Raw genomic sequence first — 13,144 nt, 5'->3', positions numbered from 1 at the left:
GAGTTGAAAGGGCTGGGAACTTCAGTACTGAAAATTTTAGCCTTAGTCTGGCTAGTGCTGTAGTTACTCATATAAAGGAAAAACACCAGTGTGATAGGGTGCTATTCTTCCTAGTCACTCCAGCTGGTTAGTCTAATCACTACACCTAACACCAAAGAATGAATCACAAAGTTTTAGATATATATATTTTTTAATTATCAGCTAGAAAGTTGCTGCCTTAACAACCTGGTACATTGTAGGTCCGAGATGGCAGCTCCTGTATGAATTCATACATAGAAAACAGAAGTTATATTACTTTTTCAATATTTTCAGCTAGTTTAATAATTTGTTTTACCTAATAAGCCATTTCTTTTACAAACAGCTTTGAAAAATCCCAGCGTCCCCAGTGCATTCAAAGAGGTTCTGCAGTCACAGAGTCCTAACTCTACATTCCCAACACCGGAGCTCCTGTATGGGAAGCATCAGCACAGGGGGAGTCCTGAGTACTGAGAGTCCTGCCACAGCCATGAAGATAGACTTATAACTTCTTCTTTTTCTAAAGACTTTGGAAATTCCGTTTTTATAAAGAGAGTGCAGCTAATCCTGAGAGAGCACCTGCAACTCCCATTAATGTCACCAGGAGTAGCTGCAGCTCAGAACCTCTAAGGAACCGTTTTACTCCTGTATTAGTAGGAGCATTGCTAGCAGATCGAGGGAAGTGATTATTCCCCTCTATTCGGCACGGTGAGGCATCATTTGGAGTACTGTGTCCAGTTTTAGGCCCCCCAGTACAGAAAGGATGTGGACAAATTGGAAAGTGTCCAGTGGAGGGCAACAAAAATGATTAAGGGGCTGGAGCACAAGACTTATGAGGAGAGGCTGAGGGAACTAGGTTTGTTTAGTCTGCAGTAGAGAAGAGTGAGAGGGATTTGATAGCAGCCTTTAACTACCTGAAAGGGGGTTTCAGGGAGGATGGAGCTAGGCTGTTCTCAGTGGTGGCAGATGACAGAACAAGGAGCAGTGGTCTCAAGTTGCTGGTGGGGAGGTCTAGGTTGGATATTAGGAAAAAAAAATTTCCATAGGAGGGTGGTGAAGCACTGGAATGGGTTACCTAGGGAAATGATGAAATCTCCAGCCTTAGAGGTTTTTAAGGCCTGGCTTGACAAAGCCCTGGCTGGGATGATTTAGCTGGGGTTTGTCCTGCTCTGAGCAGGGGGTTGGGCTAGATGACTTGCTGAGGTCCCTTCCAACCCTAATCTTCTATGATTCTACTCAAATGGCTCAATCCTGCAAACAATTACACATGTGAGTAAATTTACTCAATAAGCATCCCCATTGAATCCAATGAGACTAAGGACACTTGGTAGAAGCATCTGCAGAATCAGGTCTGCAGGTGTGACAGGGAAACCCAACAGTTTTCTTTTAAGACTGGGTCTTGTTCTTGAGGCGCTTTGTGGTTGATCCCATTATTACAGGTTCTTTAGTCAGAGATTTAGGCCTTGTCTACAGCATGGGTGCTGTAGCAGCATAGCTACGCTGCCATAGCAATGCCGTTGTAGCCTCATGGTGTACAGACAGACTACAGTGATGGAAAGGGGTTTTCCCATTGCTAGAGGAACTCTGCCTCTCTAAGCAATCGTAGCTAGATTGATGGAAGAATGCTCTGTTGACCCAGCTGCGTCTACACCAGGGGTTAGGTTGGCATAGCTACATAGCTCCCAGAGGTGTGGATTTTTCACACCCCTTAGCACTGTAACTATGTTGAGCTAAGTTTTAAGTGTAGACCAGGCCTGAATAGTAAATGTATTACAAGTCCCCACTGCTACCCTTTCAGGAGCATCCATAGTGCAGTCTTTTCTTTCCCAATGAGGGTGACCAGATGTCCTGATTTTACAGGGACAGTCCCAATATTTGGGGCTTTGTCTTATATAGGCGCCTATTACCCCTCCACTCCCTGCCCCGATTTTTCCACACTTGCTATCTGCTCACCCTATTGCCAGCACAGCCCCCAAACACCATTCTGAACCAGATCAGGCTGATAGGCATCTCTTCTATTTCTCTATCAACTTGCATCCCAAAGTATTGCCTCGCTTTCTGCAGCACCCTGGAGTTCCCTTGGGAATTTTCCACCCACATTCTGACCAAAGCCAGTGTTGCTTTGCTTGTGTATTCTGATGAGACTCCAGCTCAAAACGGCAGGGACTACTAGGACCACTACTTACTGAGCTATTTGTCAGACTGTTAAATGGCTGCCTGCAGTATGACCTTAAATGTTTAGTTTCTTTGTACTGATTATTTTTGACTAATTAGCCCCTCTCACTTCTCTCCCTCCCCTGACCTCCCTCAAAAAATTGTCCCTTAAATGTTTGGTTCTCTGTACTGGGTCTGCACGCACCACCGAGGCAAAACAGAGATGACTCAAATGGAAATTTTAGTGGTACCATTACATCAGAGCAGGCCTTCAATTAACGGCTCTGAAGGAAAGAAAATCAATTCTGCCTGTATCTGTTACAGACACATGAGAGGGATGCTAAACAGATGGAGACAGTTCTTTATTAAAGGGAAAAGTGTCTTCTCTAACCTTGCAAAGGTTTCTAACCGAATACTCTGCCTCATTTTGTAAGCTGTTCAGCAGGGTAAGGGCATCCAAAAAAAAAAAAAAAAAAACCATCAAAAAGCAGGTGAGAAGCATGGAGGGAGCAAGATCTTTTTTAGTTGCCAGGAGCGGCAAAAGATAGGATTCCAGTAACATCTTTAAGAAGGCACACCTGGAAGAAGTAAAAAACCATCCTACGTGAAAATGTGATGTTTAATTTTAAGGAGGTAGTATTTTATCTGCTCTGCTGGATGGATATGTGGAAATAGCTAGTTTCCAGAGCATCAGAGCTCCTTCCATTTGGATAAAATAAAATCCTAAAGGCCATTCAGGAATTCCCCAGACAGTGTGGGAAACATCTAACATACCATTAGGGTTTCGTTATTAAGAGGAAGATACTTTCAATGAAGACTCCTGTGAGCTGGCAGTTGAGAAATGAGCCATTGCACGGTCTGTCTGCATGGTGCTATTCTGTCAGAAAATCATTGTTAAGAAAAACAGCAAGTGTTGAAGTAACATATATGCCTATATATCAGTCCCAGGTTTCTGTGATGTCTCTTCCCAAGGCCATGATACCGACATGGTTTCTATTTTGTGACATTCCCTCCCTACTTGGCCATTGCTTAGGGTATCATGTGTTAGGCAATCATGATCCTCACTTTCCTAAATGCTCTGTGCTGGTTGATCTTGCAGGGATTGTGGTAAGTAGAGGCACGAGGGAAATATAAATGTAACAGGGAGACGAGTAAAGAGAAACGAATAGAGCTGGTCAGGAATTTTTTCAATGAAACAATTTTTCATCAAAAATGCCAATTAGTCAAAAGAGAAACAGTTCACTAATCAGGATCAATTTCCATGAATCTCCCAACTTGAAAACATGCTGAATTTTTAAAAAAAAATTATATAAATATTTCCTTATGACATTTTCAAAGTGAAAAATTACATTTTTTCGATTTGAAATCACTTTTTGTTTTGAAATCTAAAACTTTTGTTTAAAGGCTTAAAAAGAAAAAAAAAAAAAAAAAGAGGCAAAACTGAAAAAAAATATTGTGATTAATCCCAACTGAATGTTTTAAAAAATTTCCGTTCATGGAAACTTTTGAGACTGACTTTTCATCCTGATTTGGGGGGGAAGGGAAGGGGCGAAATGAGGGAATGATTGCAGGTTGCCTTCGTACAGCCCCCTTCTGTTGCCAGCTTCCTGGCTTATATGGGCCCCACCTTTCCTTGCCCAATTAAGACTCATGTCTAATTAACCAGTTTCTGCTCCCTGGCTCCTCCTCTAGGTGCAGCTTGGGCCATTAATTGGGCCTAATTTACTCTCTCTGGGCCAGTGTGGGGTGTACATCCTATCACAGCAGCTAATTCAAAGCTATCCAGATCTGTCACATTCTGAGTGAGTGAAAAGAGGGGATGAGAATGGAAGCAGGTTTGTGATTAGAACCACAGCAAACACGCTAATAAACACAGGGTCACAGGATTTGCTGGCTAGATCAGACCATTGTTTGCCTACTTGAATACCCTGCTTCTGGCAGTTGTTTAAAACCTTCCACAATGCACCCAACCAATTGTGTGTATGTGTGTGTGTGGGGGGGGATGAGTGGAATTCCTTGGTGATCATGCCCTGAAACATCACATTTGATTTCTCCAATAAATGATGGTCTAGTAGCACTGCACTCAGCGCAGACCCAACACAGTGTGTTTGTAAAATGCTACCACTGGCATAAGGGAATGAAGAATTCTGATTTGGTAAGATTTTATATTGGCATAAAGAACTACACAAGGCAATGGAGAATAATGGTGTCAAACTCCCAGGACTTGAATCTATATATCTCTTTATATAATTACATAGTTCCCATCATGATAGTATCTGAGCATTTTGGAAACATTAATGAATTTATCCCCACAACCCCCCATGAGGTTGGTAAATATCATTATTCCCATTTTACATATGGGGACCTAGAGTAACTAAGTGGTTTATTCGAGGCCACACTGGAAATCCATAACAGAATCTGGAACTGAGCTCAGATTATTTGAGTATCAAGCCAATGACTTAATGACTACGCCACACTTTACCCCTATTTTTGCTCTCACACTGATATAAATCAGTGGAGTCACAGTGTAAAACTGGTGTAAGCTAGAGAAGGACTGAAATCTTTTAGCTAAGACATAAAACCGAGGGCCTGATATGTGGCTATTAAAGACTCTGGAATACTTTCTCCTCCTATAAAAGAAAGGGTGCTAGTCCTGGACACCTTCTCTCCCCCAAAGTAGACGTGTTAGCCCAGTGTTCAGGTCAATTTTCAACTTGAGCAATTTAATTCTGTCTCTAAATTCCACATCTAGTTTCAGCATGCGATAAAATTCTTCAGTTCCAGTCCTAAAATATTCTGTAGCATTGCTGTGCTCTTAAATAACTGCTGTGCCCAGCACAATGGTGGCTGCTCTTGGGTGAATTGATTCTTGTATACTGAATAGTTCAAAAAGGGTTTTGGACTCCTTCAAGATTTAAAGAAAACACAGAAAAGTAAGATATTTGTTACTGATAAAAGGGATCTCTTGTATAAACAATAGCCATCCTCCCCGCTGAGAAATTTGGAAACTATTTTCCTCCAAAAGCAACCTTCTCATTTTTTATTTGTTTATTTTTGATGACCTAGTAGAATAGGGTTGAAGAGGTCAAGAGGCCATTTTTAAGATGTGACTGCTTCTGTGAGGGAATTTTGACTTTGCCAGAACAAATGACATTCCCAAAATCCCAAACATAGCTTCCTGGAATACCAGCAAGAGGGAGTGTCCCCAGATTCCTTCTCATGGAACGTAGAGCTGCAGAAGGGAAGTGAAACAGACTCACCAGACACAATAAGTACATACACCTTCAGAGGGTATCTTCTCTGTCTTTTTTTGACACCCTTTCACTTCGTTTCCACTCCAGCCTGTCTGGCTTCTCTTCTACTGATTGTTTTCCTGTAGAGTAGTTTGCTTTTGATGATGGTGGTTTAAATTTCCAGAACTAAAAAGGTGGCAAATGCTCTGGAAGAAATGAATCACAGAAGTAAAAGACCTATTAGATGATCCAGGCCATCTCCCTAAGAGCATGAGAGGACTGACAGAATCATCCAACCTCATCCTTTGTGTAACTCCCCAGACTTTAACAGAGTTTTATACGAGAGAGGATTTTGACCTAACATATCTGCTGGTACTCTTTGGGTTTGAAATGAGCATGAATCCTTTGCTTAGTCTAATAGCAGGTCACAGTTCAACTTTGAGGAGGGATAGGGAGGTTTTTGTTGCCACAGATGGAACTTCTGCCTCTTATTCTCTGCAGGTACCAGCCAGGAGAGTTTAAAATATAAAATGACATTTCAATGTTTAAGAATAGCAAGTAATTTGATGGCTGTAATAGAAACGCTTCCAATCCTTTAGCAATGTGTTCCAGACCTTCATAACACTGCCTATAAAATTGCCTTTGGATTCCCTGCCTAATATTCCAGTCTTTCTTTCATTCAGCAAAACACAATAGCTTGCACTAAGCCTCCCTGGGAGGATGGCTAACAGCACATTTACTAGATACTTCAAACATCTGATCCTATTTCTCCTGAGTGTATTTAATATCTGTTAATGCCAGCAGCCCCGGCCTGATCGAAAAGCCCGCACTGCTGGGAAAATTGTTTAATATAAAAGACGACGCAGGTAAGCAATCACTTACTGATGTCTTTTTTGGAAATGGATAGGTGACCACCAATGCCGCCCCCCTTCTCTTCCACCAACTGCTCCCCCTCCCAAGCCCTATCCATTACCACTCCTGCTGCTGCGTGCTCCTCTGGATGCATTAGAGCAGTTATTCTAAGTACACAAGAGATGCCAGGAACAGTTTCAGGTTTCCTGCCTCATCAAACTAAACCCAATCTGTAAAAAATTAATACACCCAAAAGGAACAGTTAAAAGCATCTCCAATCAATTAATGCTGAACCAGAGGCAAGAAGGGTCGATTTGTTAAAGGAAACCCAACCCGGCTCAGGGTGAACAGAACTCAGAAGGCTGCAGGTGGAGTTTTGGCCAATGAGGCAGCCCAAATGCTTTGAAGGTGAGTGTGATGCTGGCAGACCAGGTACCAGCTCTTGCCAAAGCTTTTGGCCTCAGCTGAGCACTGACAGATTCATTGCTGGAAACCAGTCTGTTTCACATGTGCACGAGGATGGTTAAGATGGGTAGTAAGCTTATAACAGTGTGTTTAATATTTAGACTTTATGAAATGCTTGTAAATTGCTGCCTGCATTAATCTCACATATAACATCTTTATCATGTACTATAAGGTAATATTTAGGTTTTTGCTTTATAACTGTAAAAAAATGTTTGCTCTGAAACTGTGAACCCAGACAGGAGGAATCATCACCTAGGGAGGTGGTGGAATCTCCATCTTTAGTGGTTTTTAAGACCTGGCTCGACAAAGCCCTGGCTGGGATGATTTAATTGGGGTTGGTCCTGCTTTGAGCCTGAGGTCTCTTTCAACCCTAATCTTCTACGATCTCCTACCCATCAAGAAGGCCTACCAAAGTTAAATGGGCCACTGTGGAAATCACGATACAAAGACTTTGTTAATTGTCCTTTCATACCCATGAAGAGGCTGTTGCAAAAGGGCTTCTCCCATCATCTTGAATTTTGAAAGAAGGAAATAAAATTAGCTGAAAAGAAAAATTTTCATCTCTCTCTTGCTGTCTCACAGGGCCAGAGGTATGAAATAGAAGGAAAATCCCAAGGGTCAACTTGGGTTAGCCCTAAAAGACATTCAGAACTGACAGATTACTACAACTCTGTCACCCTTTAAAACCATAGATTGTAACTCATTTGTGTTTATCTGTTTGCCTGCTTTAACCTTGTAATATCTCTTTTGTTTTTTTTTTCCTAGTTAACAAACCTTTAGTTAGTTTATTACAGGATTGGCTACCATTGTTGTTTTTGATGAGAGATATAAGGTACAAATTGACCTGGAGTAAGTGACTAGTCTCTTGGGATTAGAAGCAACCTGAATATTTTGTGATCTTTGATGTATAGCAACTGTGGAACACAACCCACTATCAGTAAGTCAGATAGATTGGAATGCCCAAGGGGACTGTCTGTGACTCCATGGTAAGACTATTATAGTGCTTCAGGAGTTCACATTTGTTACCATGTTGGTGAAATCTAATTATAGAACATACCACCAGTTTGGGGTGTCTGCGCTGCTTCTTGATAGTCTGCACTGAGGTTGGTGCTCCCGGTTGAGAATCACTCCAGACAGTGTGATAGTGGGTAATTCCCTGGGGGTGGGGTTTAGATTCTTGATATATGAACCTCATCTGTTCATTGGTTCAATCTGGATGACCCCCCAAATTGGCAACACCACCCTGGTCTGCCACACCCGAAAATGTGCTCTTACCAAGTTTCCAGCAAAGCTGGGAATAGCTTTTCTTGCTAATATTATGGCTCTTCTACCTTTGTTCCTGGCTAAGGCCAGAGTGATGATATGGTGGGAAACCTCAAGTAAAGAATGCAACAAATGCCCCAAAAGGATTTGCATATATACTGTGGCAGCAAATAGTATTGCCAATCCCAGCAGTTCAAATAACATAAGTCAGGCCTCAAAAAATCATGAGATTGTGGTAAAAATCATAAGATTTAAATGCAATAATAATGTTTCTGACCCTTTTGGGTGCACTCAGGTCTTGTTTTCAAACTTTTCTTCACAACCATGAGAAATACAACTTACTCTAAAAAAAAAAAAAAGAAAAAAAGAAAGCTGAGATTGTCACATAATCTCTTGTCTCCAGGAGATGGGGCTTTATGAAAAACACCAGCTCTTGTGAAACTTGTGATGAAATCACAAGAGCTGGCAACACATTTGTTATAGCAAAATTAAAGAAAAACTGAACTAGCTTCCTGGATTCTTGTCTTGGAAACCCCTGTTACTCGCAAAAATCTAGGGCACGCCGCCTATACCCTACCTAGAGCTCAAGCGGTGACCCAGTTTATTTAGGTACCCCCACCATTTCCCTACTGAGGGCTCAGGGTGTAAGGCACCTACCCTTATCCACGGGGCTCAGGGAAAAACCTGGTCAATTTAAGTACCCGCCCCTACCCACGGGGCTTTATGGGTCTGCAGGATCTTTGCTCAGTGAAAGCCTTACACAACTGTGCTCTAAACATCTATTTATTAGCAACACACACAGAATACATTTGGCAAGCAAATCTGTTATGCTCACTGCTCCCAATATAGAGAGTAACTTCACCCGATCACCAGTCAGGATCCACTCTTCTGAGGATGCCAGTGATGCCTCTGCATGTCACAGCTGTACAGAGGGGTAAGAGTTCTAGCAACTTGATGTTGAGCAGTCCAATGATGGTTCCCAAAGAGCATTGTTTTTCATTTATATTATATAGGTAAAACTAGCTACCTCCTTTAAATTTACTGTATCTATCACATTCTCCAATACCCCTACGTAACAAAATATAACCAGTCATGTACTGGCACCTATGTTTTCTTCTCTCTGTTTAAGTCTTTTTTCCATTTTATCTTTTATGCCTAAATTGTAACTTATTTATTTGTGTAGATAGTCAACATAAATTCACTGGTGAGAGCTTATCTTATCTATTTTACCATTTTCTTTTTGTATCCTTCCTAAATTTCCCAGCCCCTGGGTGTGCCTACTTTACAACCCAGAATGTCTCTACTTTACAACTTTTGTTAGGGGCATTCCTGAGGTGGGGGGTGCCTTACCAGCAGTGGAGCATTTTTTTCTTGATTTTAATTGGGAAATCCCTGAGTTTCACCCAAGGCTGATTTATGGGCATGGGTTAAGCCCCAGGCCTACACCCCTAGTTGTCTTTACTCAGATCACTGGCCTTCAGAGGTGGGAACTGACCCCTCTTTTTTTCCCTAAGAATTTCCTGACTTCTGACCATTACTAAACTCCCTGTTATAATTTACTCTTTGACAGGATACTTTCCAAAGAGGTTCTCCTGCTAGCTGGCACTTAAAATCTAAGAGGGTTGACCAACTACAGCCCTATAGTGGTCATTTTGCTTTTAACTGCTCTTGCTTAAGGCTGAGCCTTACTCCCTTCCTGCTTGTTAGTATTTAGATCCATTTATATTCTAATCTCTTGTCTTTTTTCCTGATCTCTGTTGACATGCTACATCCTGTGACAAAGTGCTATTAGCAGCTACAAATAGAGCCTCTTTTGGGAGCCAGTAGCCTGGTCATGTAGAATATACGGGGCACTGGGTGCAGTTAGAGTAAGAGGGAGCTAGATAGTCTGAATGGGTTTGGATGTTTCCTTGGGATCATTTGCACCTGTAGGGAGGCTGATGATCTAATGAGGTAATTAGCTGACCAGCTGGATAGCTGAGAGAAAAAAATAAGCAGTATAAAAGGGGAGAAAGGGCAGTGGGGGTGGTGAGGGAGTTTTTCCTGTTTGCTGCTGTGGTGGGAGTATAAAGAGAGCGAGAGAGCGAGAGAGAGAGAGAGAGAGGGAGGGAGGGAGGGGTGTGTGTGTGTGTGTGTGTGTGTGTGTGTGTGTGTGTGTGTGTGTGTGTGTGTGTGTGTGTGTGTGTGTGTGTGTGTGTGTGTGTGTGTGTGTGTGTGTGTGTGAGAGAAGGTACCCTGTTTAGTCACTGGGAGGTGTGTGTGTGTGTGTGTGTGTGTGTGTGTGTGTGTGTGTGGTGGGAGGCAGTTAATTCAATAACCTGCCTTTTAAAAAACGCTTAGCTTGAGGTCAATACTGTTATCCAAACTAATGTAGCCCTCTGCCCCCATTGTCAAATAGATAGGGGGCTTGTACTTTAGGATGCTGTTTCCTCTGATATGGTGGAGGGACCATGGACGTTTGTAAGGACCGGTTGAATGGTGACATCTGGGAGGGTGGCTGCTGGGGCAAATGTGACTTTTTCACTGTAGTACAGACCTCTGTGGAAGTGGGTCAGTGGGAAGCTCTGTTCTTAAGGGATCTGTTTATTACAATATGCATGTATAAAGTCTTTTTTGTTCTTTACATTGCAGCAGCACCATTGGACTGGGCATTGTACAAAGGCATAGTAAGAGATGGTCCCTGCTCCAAAGAGCATATCGTTTAAATAGACAAGGCAACCAAAATGTGAGGGGGAAACTGAGGCACAAGAGATGCCCTGCACTAGGATCTGAAAATATATCAGTCCCTTCTAGAAAACTGTTTAAACATAGTTCTTGAGACAATGGGGTTAATGTTGTTTCAACTCTGAGTCTTGACTGGGTCAGAGTATCCTCTCTCTTACGGTGGGGTTGCTACATTGACGTCAATAGGATTGTGCTGGTGTAGCTGAGCAAATAATTCGGCTCTGGTGCTGTAGTTGCTCTGCAGGGGGGCTTCCATGTTCCAGCTCTCACATGGCTTCGTGGTGAACACAGAGGACCACGGTTGCTGAGATGTGAAGAGCACAAAGCGTGTCTCCCACCTCTGTTTAGTCATCAGAGTAGATCAGCAACTTCCTTCTCTGGAAGTCTGTTTGCTTTGGGCAGGGGGGAATGTGTGGACACATCTGGCACTTAGATCTTTAGAAGAGGTCTCATGGAAGAGAAACTGTGGAAACTCTCTTCAGCCTTTAGGGAGGAAGCCTCTTAGCTTACAGTAGCCTCATTGCCTGCAGTGGAGATGTGCACTGACCCCAACTCTTGTCTTGCCCATTTTTTATTTGAATTTGGAAATAACTCATCCCTCCTCCGCACCCTCTCCCCCCGCTTCATATCTCCCACCCTTTTCACTTCCCTCTGCCTCAGGCACCATGGCAACCTTCCCTCTATTTGAGAGAGAGTGGAGGCTGGAGGTGGCTGAAGAAGGCCAAACGGCCTGGAGCACTGCAAAGGTCTGACTCCTCCATCAATAGCTGGGTATGCTGCTGTCATTGGCTGGGTAGCAGTTAGGGTTTGAATGGGGGGTCCCTTGCATGCTGAATTGCAGGCCATTTCCCGAAAGGACTTTGGAATTAAGTATAGCTCTATGGGAGTTTTCAGATCCCACCTATTCTAGAGAACAGCTGAAATAAACTGTATTTAAAGTCCAAGCCAATGTCTGTTGTATTTACCCAAACTGGATATAGTGAATGACACACTCATCCCTGCAGTCAGGTGTAGGGGCTGGTGTGGCTAGGTATGTTCCTGCTAAGATACTGTAATACACGGTGTGATGCTCTTTCATTTTAATACAAAATAAGCCTTTCCATAAGCTATAAAAGTTCTTAAAATATAAAATAAGCTATAAAGTTCTTATCTGGGAGAAAATAAAGATTAAAGAAGTCCTGCTAATTCTTTTATCTGTCAGATACAGGGCTGGAAACAAAGACACCCGAACCTTGGACTGTTTGGAAGAGAAAACAGACAAAATCTGTGCCAGAAGCTTGTCAGCTGGGTTTACTCATAGATTCAGGTAAGCTTCTTTCCCTGGATTGTTTAGTTTCTGTGAGGCCACATTGTTCCTCAAGGCTATGTAAGGGTTACGTAGATGAACACATACTCAATTCTCTGCATCAGTGCCACAAAACTTGCAGCCCAGAAGGAACATAAGCATCTGGATCAGTCCTGAGGTACATCTAGTCCAATACCCTATCTCTGATAATGGCCAGCTCCAGATCCTTCAGAGGAAGGTGTAAGGATGCCACTGTAAGCAAATGTGGGATAATCTGCCTCCCCCCATTAGGTCTTATTCTGGTTTATAATAATTGGAGGTTAGTTTAGGAGCTGAAGCATGAGATTTAATGTCCTTTCTGCAATGTTTGTTAAAATTAATTATGACAGTTCTAGAGTTCTTGCTATACATATAAATATCCAGTCTTTTTCTTAATCTTGTTAAATTCTGGCATTAACAACTTCCCAAGGCATGAATTCCATGTTCTAATAACTAATCTATTTGTGTGAAAAAGAATGTGTTTTTTTTTTTTTTTAATCAGTTTTGAGTTTTCCACCTTTTAATTTCCTTGCATGTCCCCTTGTTCTTGTGTTATGATGCAGGGAGAACAGAAGCTCCTGATCTATCTTCTCTACACCTTTCATTATTTTATCTGCTTTTATCATGTCCCCTTTTATTAATCTCCTTTGTGTAAAATAAACAAGCCCAATCTTTTCAATCTTTTGTCATATGAAAGTTTTTCCAGGTCCTTGATCATTCTTGTTGCCCTTCTCTGAAATATCTCTAGTTCTGCGATATGCTTTTTGAGATGTGTGACCAGTACTGAATGCAATATTTCAGATGAGGCTGCATTATTGATTTATATAAAGGCACGATAATTTCCATATGGTTCACTATTTCATTGCTTATGCATCCTAAAGCCTTGTTAGTCTTTTTTCTCTTTTTGTACCATAGCTGCACACTGAGCTGTCTACAATAATGCCCAGGTCCATGTCTGGAGTTGATACAGTTAATTTGAACACTGTAAGTAGCACAGGGCTGGAAATGGTTTCCCACCCTAAAAAACTGATTGAGATTTCAAAAAATTTCTTGTTCTGCATCAGGGCAGAACCAAGATGCTTGAATCAGGCAGACTAGGGACCTGAACCTAGGT

General features: G+C 42.1%; 1 long non-coding RNA gene across 1 annotated transcript; it reads left to right on the top strand.

The window, feature by feature from the left end:
• Window positions 1-8,789: 8,789 nt before the first annotated feature.
• Window positions 8,790-12,701, top strand: LOC137164470 (uncharacterized). Its single transcript, XR_010923043.1, has 3 exons — window positions 8,790-8,916; window positions 11,908-12,012; window positions 12,594-12,701. It is a non-coding gene; the product is annotated as an uncharacterized lncRNA (long non-coding RNA).
• Window positions 12,702-13,144: the final 443 nt, after the last annotated feature.

The sequence above is a fragment of the Emydura macquarii genome, unplaced genomic scaffold, assembly GCF_026122565.2.
Source record: "Emydura macquarii macquarii isolate MOO-44397 ecotype Brisbane River unplaced genomic scaffold, CSIRO-AGI_Emac_v2 contig_2676, whole genome shotgun sequence".
Classification (NCBI taxonomy): domain Eukaryota; kingdom Metazoa; phylum Chordata; order Testudines; family Chelidae; genus Emydura; species Emydura macquarii.
Note: the sequence above shows the minus strand (reverse complement) of the source record. Positions and strands in the feature narration are given on the sequence as shown.